General features: G+C 38.9%; 1 protein-coding gene across 1 annotated transcript in view; it reads left to right on the top strand.

Annotated features, from left to right (window-relative positions):
- Window positions 1-12876, top strand: part of SPON1 (spondin 1) — a 346568-nt gene that overhangs the window by 96991 nt on the left and 236701 nt on the right. The window lies entirely within an intron of this gene.

The raw sequence follows: 12876 nt of genomic DNA, 5'->3' as shown, positions 1-12876 counted from the left end.
AAATCTTGAGTTTGCAGCAGCGCATATGCCCGATCCCATGACCATATGGAAAGACTCCCATTGACTTCAGTGGGCACCGAATCAGGCTGTTAGTGAGGTTGGCTGCATGTGTAAAGCATCATTTATGCATTCCTCTTTCGTTCACCATGCTAGCTGGATAAATGTACAAATCTTAAAATGCAAACTTTTTTTCCTAACTTAAATCAAGTATTGCAAAGTTTCTAATCTACAGAATCAGTGGTTTTATGTTAATAAAACGCAAATAGCTGTAGAAGATTAAATCTACAAAAATATACATAGAAAATGGGGATTTTTGTTTGTTTTTATTGTTCTTCTTGAGTTCCCTTCTTTGTCTTTTCTATCTTATATTTGTTCTTTAAATATGGTCTTCATTGTCATAGACAATAAAGGCAGGTAAGAGGCTTAGGGATGAAAGTCATATATTTATTTGGTCTTTAAGCTTTGATAATATGTTATCTACTGCATGATCTTTATTAAAGCTTTTGTGTGTAGCTTTTCTTTTTCATATCACTGTCACCCAATGTGGTGAATTTTCATTTTGCAGTCAAAGATTTGTCTGCGTATGAATTGTTCCTTGATACTGATTACACTGATTCTGTCTCAAGTTTTGCTTTATTAAGTTGAACATAGAATAGTTCAGATACAGCATCATGCGGGTTAGTACAAGTCTGCAATGATGTACTAAAACTTGTTTGACTTGCTGGTTGGGCAACAAAACAAACACATGGAAGATAAAACAAGCCATAGTCCCAGTATTCACAGTGATACTCTTTTGAGATATTAAATGATTTGTGTACCTGCTAAATGGTACCCATTCAAATTCATTGTGTGCATAGATTTGGCTGGTATGACAGAAACATTTTGAATAGATGAGTCAAGTTATTTCTTTTCATTTCGGTGGAACGTATCTTATAATTGATTATGTTTTCCTGCTTATTAGAACATTAGACTGGCCATAGAGAGTCAGATCAATGGTCCATCTAGCCCGGTATCCTGTTTTCCGGCAGTGGCCGATGCCAGATGCTTCAGAGGGAAAAAACCGAGAAGGGCAATTAGTGAGTGATCCATCCCCCATTGTCCAGTCCCAGCTTCTGGCAGTCGGAAGTTTAGAGACACCCAACGCATGGGGTTGCATCCCTGACCATCTTGACTAATAGCACTGCTCTACAGCCAAAATGCTTCTGAAATAAATGTAGTCAAACTTTACTAATTCTGGGTCACTGAGAACGAAAATGATGCTTAAAATTGTTGATTGGCTCTAGTTTTCAAGATATGCTATTGGGTCAGTATATACGACCCTTGACTTGGGAATGGCGGAGGATAAGTGAGTTATAAAGGGAAGGGATCTCAATTTAAACCAGAAATGACTAAAATACATCTTTGACTGGATCTATGAATAAATCTATGACTGGGTTTGGACAGTACTTGCTTTTTAGGCACAACAATGAATGATGCAATCTGAAGCTGGTATTCCCTCATACATGATATGAATTGCATCATGTTATTCCTAGAAGTCATGGATGACTCAATCATAACGAAGCTTACATCACTCTGCTGAACAAATTGCCCTATATCAGCTCTAGAAATCATACAGTGTCGTGCTCTCTTATTTGTCAGTGTTTGATTTTGCAAAGGGACACATTTCTGTTTAGCCAAAGTGAGCAGAGATGCCTCGTACTTGTGTGAACAGTGCAGATAACTTCTGCTATGTTTGTGGTGAAGTGACTTTTGCATCACAAAAGCGCAGTATAACCACTATGGTTAAGAAAGCCTATCACCTTTATTTTGGCTGCAAAATTGGAGATCAGGACAAGAGGTGGGCCCCACACATATGCTGCAACACTTGTGCAAGAAATCTTCACCAGTGGTTGAACAGGAAAAGGAAATCTATGCCTTTTGCAGTGCCAATGATTTGGAGAGAGCCAACAGATCATACCAGCAATTGTTACTTCTGCATGGTGCCTCCCATTGGGAAAGGTGTGTCAAAGAAGAAAAAGTGGACTGTGCATTATCCAAACATTCCATCAGCTATACGCCCAGTACCCCACGGAGAAGGACTGCCGGTTCCTGATGCACCAGAATAATTCTCACTTGAGTCAGACGAGGAAGAGGAAGAGGATGAAACTTCTGGTCCTGAACCATCAATGTCACAGGATCCACATTTTCTCCCATCCTCCTCCTCTGAACCACACCTCATAACACAAGGTGAACTGAATGACCTTGCCAGGGATTTGGAACTACCCAAGAGTAAGGCAGAGCTGTTGGGCTCCAGACTACAGCAGTGGAATCTCCTGGCAGGTGATGTTAGGGTTCCCATGTTCCGTGACCGTCAAAAGGATCTTGTCCCATTCTTCTTCATGGAAGGTGAGCTTGTAGCCTGCAACAACATCGATGGTGTGATGGCAGCCCTCAACATCGTTCACGATCCAGATGAGTGGAGACTGTTCATTGATTCATCGAAGACGAGTCTTAAAGCTGTTTTACTGCATAATGGCAATGTTTTGCCATCAATTCCAGTTGGTCATGCAGTCCATATGAAGGAAACCTATGACAACGTGAAACAACTTTTGAGGTGCATAAACTATGACCAACATCAGTGGCAGCTTTGTGGTGATTTGAAGGTCGTTGCTCTCTTGCTTGGTCTGCAGACTGGATACACAAAGGACTGCTGTTTTCTCTGCGAATGAGATAGTCGTGCAAGAGATTCCCACTACATCAAGAAAGATTGGCCACTCCGACAGTCATTGGAGCCTGGGAGGAAAAGTGTTCAGCATCCACCACTTGTTGAATCAAGGAAGATTTTGTTACCACCCTTACACATCAAGCTGGGTCTGATGAAGAACTTTTTCAAGGCCATTGACAAAACACAAGCAGCTTTCAAGTACCTCAGTGGAAAATTTCCAAGGTTAAGTGAAGCTAAGATAAAGGAATATGTCTTTGTTGGTCCTCAGATTCGTGAACTTCTTCGAGATGATGCATTTGACCATGCACTGCATGGCAAGGAAAAGACGGCATGGAAAGCCTTCCAGTTAGTGGCAATAAATTTTCTCGGAAACAACAAGGCAGACAACTACAGGTTGTTGGTGGAAAACCTCCTCAAGGCATACAAAAGCCTTGGTTGCAACATGACACTCAAGATACATTTTTTGCACTCTCATCTAGATTTTTTTCCACCGAACTGCGGAGCAGTGAGCGACGAGCACGGCGAGCGATTTCACCAGGACATTGCAGCAATGGAGAAACGCTATCACGGCAAATGGAGCCCATCAATGCTTGCAGACTATTGCTGGACAGTGACAAGAGATGCTCCATTTAATGAATACAAGAGACAAGCCAAGAAGCGCCGAGTAGACACTGAATAGGACTAAACTATGTACATAATAGTTTGTTGCCTTTTGTTTCATGATAAATTTTATTTATATAACCCTTTTGCTGATTTTTAAAGTGTTACATAAACAGGACAGGTGAAATATTATCATATAAAGCAACCATAAACACATGAAAAGACCTAGGTTTACAACTTATGATTAAAACTCTACTATCTACACAATATACATAGACATAAAATGTAAAAACTTAAATATCTTAGAAACAGTAGCCAATCAGTTGTTTTAATTGTCATATTTGAATTCAGCACATCAAAATACATAATAAATAGCACATTTTATCTCTGAAGCAGATGACTTCTCAAAAATTGTAGACCAGTGTAGCCATTGATGGACCTATCCTCCATGAACTTATCTAATTCTTTTTTGAACCCCATTATAGTTTTGGTCTTCACAACCCTGGCAATGAGTTCCACATGTTGACTGTGATTGTGTGAAGAAATACTTCCTTATGTTTATTTTAAGACTGCTGCCTATTAATTTAATTGGGTGACCCCTGTTCCTTGTGTTACTTGAAGGGGGTAAATAATACTCCCTTATTCACTTTCTCCATCCCAGTCATTAGTTTATAGACCTCTATTGTATCTCTTTCCATCCCCCTCTCCCTCTCCCCGTTGTCTCTTTTCCAAGCTGAACAGTCTGTCTTTTTAAACTCTCCTTGTATGAAAGCTATTCCTTACCTCTAATCATTTTTGTTGTCCTTTTCTTTACTTTTTCCAATTCTAATATATGTTTTTGAGATGAGGTGACCAGAACTGCAGACAGTGTTCAAGTGTGGGTGTACCAGAGATTTATATAGTGGCATTGAGATGTTTTCTGTCCTGTTATCTATCCCTTTCCTAACGGTTCTGAGCATTCTGTTTTTTGACTGCTGCTGCACATTGAGTTCATGTTTTCAGAGAATTATCCACAATGATTCCAAAATCTCTTTGTTGAGTGGTAACAGCTAATTTAGATTAGATCATTTTGTATGTATAGTTGGGATTATGTTTTCCAATGTGCATTACTTTGCAATCATCAACATTAAATTTCATCTGCCATTTTGTTGCCCAGTCACCCAGTTTTTTGAGATCCCTTTGCAACTCTTTGTGGTCTGCTTTGGACTTAACTATCTTTAGTAATTTTGTATTGTCTGCAAACTTTGCCACCTCACTGTTTACCTCTTTTTCCAGATAATTTATGACTATGTTGAACAGCACTGCTCCTAGTACAGATCCTTGAGGAACCCCACTATTTAACTCTCTTCACGTTTAAAATTGACTATTTATCCCTACCCTGTTTCCTATCTTTTAGCCAGTTACTTATCCATAAGAGGATCTTCCTTCTGATCCCATGACTGCTTCCTTTGCTTCTGAGCCTTTGATGTGGGACCAGGCATATTATATTCACTGGATCATTAATTCTCAACCATATCAGTAATTCTCAAACTATATGTTTAGTTTGAGCCTCTATTATGTTGTTTTTAAAATGTTTCTGTGTTGTTTGCAGGCATTTCACTCTTGTGACTTCCTTTTAATTTCTGCGAAACTGGTCTACTCATTTTTGTGTTTTCCCCCTTTTTGAAGATGAATCGTACTGTGGTGGGTTTCTTTGGTATCCACCCCCACCAAAAGGATGTTAAATTTAATTAGATTATAGTTGCTGTTACCCCGAAAGGTTCAGCTCTATTCACTTCTTGGACCAGATCCTGTGCAGCACTTAAGTCTAAATCAAGAATTGCCTCTTCCCTTGTGGGTTCCATAACTAGCTTCTCCAAGAAGCAGTCATTAATGGTGTCTACAGATTTTATCTCTGAGTCCCATCCTGAGGTGACATGTTCCCAGTCAATATGGGGATAATTGAAATCCCCCATTATTATTGGATTTTCTGTTTTTGAAGCTCTCTAATCTCCTTGAGCATTTCACAATCACCATCAACATCCTGATAAGGTGTTTGGTGGTATATTCCTACTGCTGTACTCTTATTATTCAACATGGAATTTCTAGCTGTAGGGATTCTATGGTACTGTTTGATCCATTTAAGATGTTTACTATATTTGACTCTATACTTTCTTCACATATAGAGCCACTCCCACACCTGTGTGACCTACTCTGTCATTTCTATATATTTTGTACCCTGGTATTACCATGTCCCACTGATTATCATCATTCCATGACATCTCTGTGATACCTATTATATCAATATCCTAATTCCATTTTTTACTTGCTTCTCTGCATCTTTGCTTATTTCTTCTCTTCTTCCTTTCTATAGAGAGATTGTAGTGTATTATTCTTCCTCCTTGATTCTCAGACAGAAAAACTTCCATTAACCACTTAAAAATGTTCTGACTATGCTTCAGTCTATCCTTCATGAATCAATAAGCATATGTTATGGGTAGACCTAGATGAATGCTAATAAATAAATAAATCAAATCTATAAACATATGTTAGAATTGTAAAATTAATTAATTTTGTCTATATTCGTGCATCATTTTACTCATATATTTGTGCAATCTAATGTTTTGGCACATATGTCCATGGAAAGCAAATTTCAATGATGCATAGATGAAAATTAACTGACACCCAATTTTGAGCTGAAATGCAATCTCCTTCAATCATGTGACTTATTACAGTACAACCCACTACAAGTAACTGGGTAGCTCAGCAGCTGAATACTCACATAGAAAATAATATTTGTTTAATTGTTTCAATAACAAATAAATATGAGCTATCTGCTCAGCGATATTCTATGAGAAGAAAAGGAGGGTTATTTTTTATTACAATGGATGTGGCACAGTGGTTTTCAACACAGCAGGGCAGGACTTCAAGTTAAAATGAAAGAACTTTCTGAAAGTCTCCAGCTAGGGCAGGGGTTCTCATGGGGGGTCGCAAGCTGTCAACCTCCACCCCAAACCCCGTTTTTCCTCCAACATTTATAATGGTGTTAAATATATTTAAAAGTTTTTTTAATTTATAAGGGGGGGTCGCACTCATAGATTCATAGATTCATAGATTCTAGGACTGGAAGGGACCTCGAGAGGTCATCGAGTCCAGTCCCCTGCCCGCATGGCAGGACCAAATACTGTCTAGACCATCCCTGATAGACATTTATCTAACCTACTCTTAAATATCTCCAGAGATGGAGATTCCACAACCTCCCTACGCAGTTTATTCCAGTGTTTAACCACCCTGACAGTTAGGAACTTTTTCCTAATGTCCAACCTAGACCTCCCTTGCTGCAGTTTAAACCCATTGCTTCTGGTTCTATCCTTAGAGGCTAAGGTGAACAAGTTTTCTCCCTCCTCCTTGTGACACCCTTTTAAATACCTGAAAACTGCTATCATGTCCCCTCTCAGTCTTCTCTTTTCCAAACTAAACAAACCCAATTCTTTCAGCCTTCCTTCATAGGTCATGTTCTCAAGACCTTTAATCATTCTTGTTGCTCTTCTCTGGACCCTCTCCAATTTCTCCACATCTTTTTTAAAATGCGGTGCCCAGAACTGGACACAATACTCCAGCTGAGGCCTAACCAGAGCAGAGTAGAGCGGAAGAATGACTTCTCGTGTCTTGCTCACAACACACCTGTTAATACATCCCAGAATCATGTTTGCTTTTTTTGCAACAGCATCACACTGTTGACTCATATTTAGCTTGTGGTCCACTATGAGCCATAGATCCCTTTCTGCCGTACTCCTTCCTAGACAGTCTCTTCCCATTCTGTATGTGTGAAACTGATTTTTCCTTCCTAGGTGGAGCACTTTGCATTTGTCTTTGTTAAACTTCATCCTGTTTACCTCAGCCCATTTCTCCAATTTGTCCAGATCATTTTGAATTATGACCCTGTCCTCCAAAGCAGTTGCAATCCCTCCCAGTTTGGTATCATCCGCAAACTTAATAAGTGTACTTTCTATGCCAATATCTAAGTCGTTGATGAAGATATTGAACAGCGCCGGTCCCAAAACAGACCCTTGTGGTACCCCACTCATTATGCCTTTCCAGCAGGATTGGGAACCATTAATAACAACTCTCTGAGTACGGTTATCCAGCCAGTTATGCACCCACCTTATAGTAGCCCCATCTAAATTGTATTTGCCTAGTTTATCGATAAGAATGTCATGCGAGACTGTATCAAATGCCTTACTACTCAAAGGCTTGCTATGTGAAAGGGGTCACCAGTAAAAAAGTTTGAGAGCTACTCCAGCCCACACAGCAATATAAAAAAAATCAGGGTTTATAATGATTTAGTAAAAGAGGGTCGCTTTCATATAATTACTCCCATTGTCCCTTTATTCTTCTTTTAATTCTAACAGTGGATCCATGTAGACACATGGTTATTTACTATTTTAGAAGTTCAGGATTTGATCCCATGTCAGTCAGGAGTGTACGCAACCACGCGAGGATCAAACTAATTATTGGGAAGGAATCACATAATAAGAGGATTAAATGTTGTTATATTTAATGATTATAAAACAAAATAAATAAAGCTACAGTTATTATTTGTTTCTACATCTATAGACTCTCCCATCGTTAACATATCATTAGAAAAGTCTCATTATGAAAGCACAACAAATCTATTCTCTTTGCACCAAGTCATTGGAATCAGTGGGACTTTTGACATTGGACCTCAGTGGCAGCAGTTTTGGACCCAGGCAGAAGAGTCACTAACAAATTTAAAGCTAAAATTTCTGGAAGATCAGAGAAATTTTTCATGTGTCCACACGTAGAGGTATTAAAAATGAAAAGTAATTGTCAACATTGCTGTTTAAAATGTTGACTCCATGCAACTATTAAATTAAAATAAAATCCTGTTCACTATTGACTGTATTGAATCACTGACTATTTGTCATACCACTACAGAAATGTTCATAAATATATTTCCAAGCCAGTGGTTTCTATAAATATATTATGGCTGTCCATCATGTTACATATCACCTACCATTTTAATTGGAGAAGATTTCTCATATTGATCTCCCAAGGGGAATATTATTTTAAAATTAATACTAACTCCCATTTATTCATTTACAGTAGGAGCTAAAGAAGGAGAATATTCTGTTTCTCATGCTGTATGATTCCAGTGTTGGTAGGAAAAAAATCTCACTCATCAAGAGCAAATTTAGAAAATTGAGTGTTTGGGGGTTTCTTTTTGGTTTTCTATGACAATTAAAAACTGAAAAAAGCTAAAATTCCCCTTTGCCCTGACAACAGCAATATAGCTAATATATAAACAAGATACAAACACTTCTATTTCTCATTCATGTTTCCCTCTAATTTATTTGCCAACTCTTATCTTAACAGGTTCCAAGTCTTTAACATTGACCTTTCTTTACAATTATATTCTTTACGACTAGCAAACAAGAACTGCAGAGAAACATTATACAATTGTGACTTTAAAAAAATAAAATAAAACCTAGCCAAGTCCCAGACACTATTATAACGTGTAGTATATTCTTTCCTGGATACACAGGAATTTCCATACAAAGCTCCATTTTATGTGCTTTAATTTAACCCAAGAACTGTTTATGCCAAAGAAGCATTGTTTTTATGATAAAAAAAAAAGCTTCAGCAAGCTATTTGACAAAGCCTTGAACTCAAGCAAACACCATTTTCCAAGTCCTCAAGTACTTCATTATGTTAGGTACACAATAAGGGATGATTTAGCTGAAGTTACACCATGAAGCTGAAGAACTTGTGTTCCATTAAATTTAAAATTGTATTGTTATGTGTAGGAACCAACAGAGCTGATGAATCCACACAACAATGCTCGGGATGAAATCACTGCATTATACTCTTGTTCTGAGTGTGTTGTTCTGATGGCACCAGCTGACTCCAAAGCAGAAGAAGAGCAGAGCTAAAGAATGATAAAATTATCTCTATCTGGTTTCAATATTGGTCAGGGGGAAATCTCCCCTTTTATGAGCAAATTTAGAAAAAGGGGTTTGGGGTTTTTTTTAGAAGAATGATCACTTTTTAAGTGCTTTTGCTTTCTTGAGTATCAGAGAGACTAAGAGATTTTAATTAAGGTCTTGTTAGACTTGTGAACTTGGATAGATATAAGACAAGAGAAATAGCAAGTACACTTACCAGACACATTTTCACGAGCTATCACAGCTCTTGATAAAAATACTTCTGGAACCCAAATGCTGTATCTATACATTTGGCTCATTGAAATGGAACTATTAGATTTCTTCTTACATTTTGCTGGCTAAAATGATTAGTGCGTAGAGCTGTCCAGTGTCTTATAGACATTTAGCACCATTTGTGGTTTGTTGGTTAGTGCCCAGATATCATGGAAAATGGAGAACATTCAAGAATAATAATTTCACCTGCTCCACCTAGCAAGTACATGGTAAGCACCAAATTGTCAGTGCATTTCTAAGACACATTGGTCTGGGCAAAAATCTGCATTTCAGCTTGTAAATGGGGGAACTGAACACACAAATGAAAAGTGAGGTATATCAATAGGTGATTGCCTATATTCCACTGGCCTTCTTGAGAATTTTGAGGCCACTCTAGTGAGAAATGGGGAATTTGTCTATTCACCTCTGGCCTCTGTGAATGTGGGGTTCCTTCCAGAGAAGATGAGTTTCCTTGTTTTTTTTTAGAGAATCACTAACAGGATAAGAGCAGTTTGGGGGAGTGAAATAAGGTATCCATTCACATGGGTGTGAGAGATCCATGAGGGTGAATTGGAGAATACGGAAAATTTTGTGGGTTTTCAAGAAGCTTAGGGCAGGTAATGTTTTTCAGTCTGCTCTGAAGGTCTTAATTTGGGTATGTAGCTGGGGCAGCTGCTTCCCTTCAATAGAAACTTTTCAGTAGGTAAGAAGCTTGAGTGATATTATGACTCAGTAGACTTAGGGTGGGCTTGAGTTGTGGGGGCTTAATGTCTTTTGGACCTGGTCATGGCATTTAGGGAAGAGACTCCTTGGAAGACATGGGCCACTGTGATAAATGAAGGGAGCAGTAGCTCCATTTTATGGACACCTAGCCAGCCAGTAGCTATAAAATCCCTCTTAGTAGCTGTTCTCTAATTGCTCTACCTGTAAAGGGTTAAAAAGTAAGAAGCTTTGGGCCAGGTATGAAAAATCCTTGGTATCAGACCAGGAAGAGCTGAGAAAGAAAACAAAAGGAAATCAGCTGTTGCCTCCAGCTAATTAAACAACATGTGCACAAAGCTCTTAAGACACAGAAATTCAATTCTGTTCTTAAAAAAGGTAAATTTTATTAATAAAAAAAGAGAAAGAAAATATATCTGGGTACTCAGGCTATTGCTAGATTTTAAAAGAGCAAGTACAAGGATTAAGCACCAAGCATAGCTTTCTTGAGGTCCAGTTTACAGGTTACAAGCAAAACAAAAGCACCTGGGGTTAGCATAGAGGAGTCCACAAGCCATAAAGAAATAAAAAGAGATAAACCTAATTGCGTCTTCCTAGACATTTCCTGATCTACTTACATATCTGGGGTTTCAAATTAGTAGTTTCTAGGTATGATATCAAGGATTTTTCATACCTGGCCCAAAGCTTCTTACAGCATAACTGTTGCCCTGTCTGCCTCTCCCTGGGAGAACAACAACAGACAGATAAAAGGGGAGTCTTTGTTCAAGTTTAAAAAGTTCTAGCCTTCCCATTGGCTCTTTTGGCCAGGTGCCCATTCACTTCCTTTTACCTGTGCATAGCAGTGAGACTTTTTAACCCTTTATAGGTAGAGCAATTAGAGAACAGCTATTAAGAGGGATTTTATAACTACTGGCTGGCTGGTTGTCCATAAAAGGGAGCTAACCCCCCTTCATTTATCACAGCCACTAATGAGAAATGTATTATATCAACCTTACTGGCCATGTCAGATAATTTTCTCAGGAATGCAGGGTGTCAATGACCTTGCTCATATTGAAAGTGTTGAATACAAAGTCAATGACTATAATGTCATCACCATTCATGTGTGATTAAGGATGAGGGCTCTGAGTTCTCATGCATGACAGAAACACAGTTGGATAACACTATAGGTTCAGTAATGGCCCAGTTGGGCATTCAGTTCAACATAAACCAAATAAATGTCACAGAGATTATGTGGCTGTTTTGTATGAATCTGATTTTAAATGCAGGAAGTCTCCCACCCTAAATCTGGATATGACAGAGTATGTTACCCTCGCATACGAATCAAAGGGTGGGGATTAATTGCTGTCCAGATTGCACGGTCTGCTCAATAGAGGTCTTGCTTGAGTTGAAAGATTCTTCTTTATGGTAGCAAATTTGTGCCTAATGGGAACAGATGTGGAATCTTCTCTACTTGAGTTTCAGTATGTGCCACTCACTAAGGTACTGGAGATGCAGGGAGAACTGCAGGCTGTGACCTGTGAATTAGATCTGTGTCTCTAGTAAAGGAAAATGAGGGATTCTGAGACCATTATTGGAGCGGATTGACCATGTGTCCCTTTGGAGTTGCAAAGTGCCAGTCTGTTAAAGAAGTGATTATTAGATCCTGGGTCAAGAAACTATCTCTAGACCTTGAAGGCTCTCCAGCTATCACCCTGTCATGAATTTTCCAGTGTGGGATAGATTATTGAGAAAGTTGTGGTGGAAACAGCTTTAGAAGCCTCTGAAGTCCTTAGACCTCCCTGATTCCAGTAAGTTTGCTTTTAGCCTTGGACAAAGTATGGAGACTATGCTGGTAGTATTGTTAAATCATCTCCTGGCAATGGCTGAAGATCATGTGGCCATTCTGAGTCTCAGATGTGTCAATTGCCTTCAGTAATGTTGCCTGTGTTTACTCATTTACAGTTTCTAGCAAAGGTCACTGAAGTCCATCTTGAGAGGCTCCATAGCTTTCTTTCTGAGATTTCAGGGGATCCTTGTTGTAATTGCTTCCTCTGTTCATTGTATTTTCCTCTATATTTTTTCTAACACCTTATTTTGAACTGCTGTTTATTTTTCTATTATTTCTAATCTCTTTTCTATTCTGTTCTGATTATTTTCCCTTGTGTTTGTTTATTTCTACTCCTTTTCCTCCCCCACTTTCTTTTTTGATTTCAGTGTTTCACCTTTAACTCTTTTAATTTGCATTTCTTTTGTTTACTTCATTACATACTTTAGAATCATAGAATCATAGAATATCAGAGTTGGAAGGGACCTCAAGAGGTCATCTAGTCCAACCCCCTGCTCAAAGCAGGACCAATTCCCAGCTAAATCATCCCAGCCAGGGCTTTGTCAAGCCGGGCCTTAAAAACCTCCAAGGAAGGAGACTCCACCACCTCCCTAGGTAACGCATTCCAGTGTTTCACCACCCTCCTAGTGAAATAGTTTTTCCTGATATCCAACCTGGACCTCCCCCACCGCAACTTGAGACCATTGCTCCTTGTTCTGTCCTCTGCCACCACTGAGAACAGCCGAGCTCCATCCTCTTTGGAACTCCCCTTCAGGTAGTTGAAGGCTGCTATCAAATCCCCCCTCATTCTTCTCTTCTGGAGACTAAACAATCCCAGTTCTCTCAGCCTC

This window comes from Chrysemys picta, chromosome 4 (assembly GCF_011386835.1).
Source record: "Chrysemys picta bellii isolate R12L10 chromosome 4, ASM1138683v2, whole genome shotgun sequence".
Lineage (NCBI taxonomy): Eukaryota > Metazoa > Chordata > Testudines > Emydidae > Chrysemys > Chrysemys picta.
The sequence above is the reverse complement of the archived record's forward strand: the minus strand, read 5'-3'. Positions and strand labels throughout refer to the sequence as shown.